The sequence below is a fragment of the Dictyostelium discoideum genome, assembly GCF_000004695.1.
Source record: "Dictyostelium discoideum AX4 chromosome 6 chromosome, whole genome shotgun sequence".
Lineage (NCBI taxonomy): Eukaryota > Evosea > Eumycetozoa > Dictyosteliales > Dictyosteliaceae > Dictyostelium > Dictyostelium discoideum.
In genome coordinates this window covers 1,768,491-1,769,421 of record NC_007092.3, presented here as the reverse complement: position 1 = coordinate 1,769,421, position 931 = coordinate 1,768,491, and positions in this window count along the sequence as shown.

The window sequence follows — 931 nt, the reverse complement described above, 5'->3', positions numbered from 1 at the left end:
TGAAAATAATAAAGAATTCTTTATTATTTTAAACTTTTGTTTCTTATAATATTACAAAATAAATAAAAAAAAAAAAAAAGAAAAAGAATAAAATAAAAAATAAATAAAAAATAAATAAATAGGTTAGGTAATACTTTAGAAAAAAAAAAAAAAAAAAAGATTTTTTTACATTTTTTTTTTTTTTATTTTTTTTTTTATTTTATTTTGATTTTTCCAAAAACTTTTTTTATTTTTTTTTATTTGAAATTTTTATTTTATTTTATTTTTTTTTTTTTTTTTTTTAAAAAAATCAACAAACGTTTTGTTAAAAAATATTTTGTTTGACAAAAATAAATAGTTTATTTAAAATTGGTTTCCAGAAATTCAAAATCTTGGAATTTGGGGTATTAATTCAATTTTTTCAATGTCATATTTTTGTATTTATTTGGGGTTACAATAAATAAAAAAAGATCCAAATCAAGATAAAATAATTATTATCTTTTTGAAATTTTATATTATTTTATCTATTTTACTTTATTTTATTTTATTTTATTTTATTTTATTTATTTTTTTATATGCAAATCTATTCTTACATGGTGTTTATAAATTTAAAAAAAAAGAATTTGTTTTGGTTGACTTTAAAAGAGAAAATATAAGATTTAGTAAAGGTTATTGAAAACATAGTTACTTTTTTTTAAATTTTTTTGTTTAATTATAATTGAACTTCACTTTTTTTTTTTATTGAGTTTTTTGATTTCGAAAAAAAAAAAAAAAAAAAAAATATAAAAATAATTTTTTTTAAAATATCCATTTTTTTTTCCAAAATTAAAAAACTCAACAAAAAATTTATGTCTGGTTAATTATACCTCTGGGTACATTTATTTATTTTATTTTTTTGTTTTTTTTTGTTTTTTTTTTTTTTGTTTTTGTTTTGTTTTTGTTTTTTTTTTTT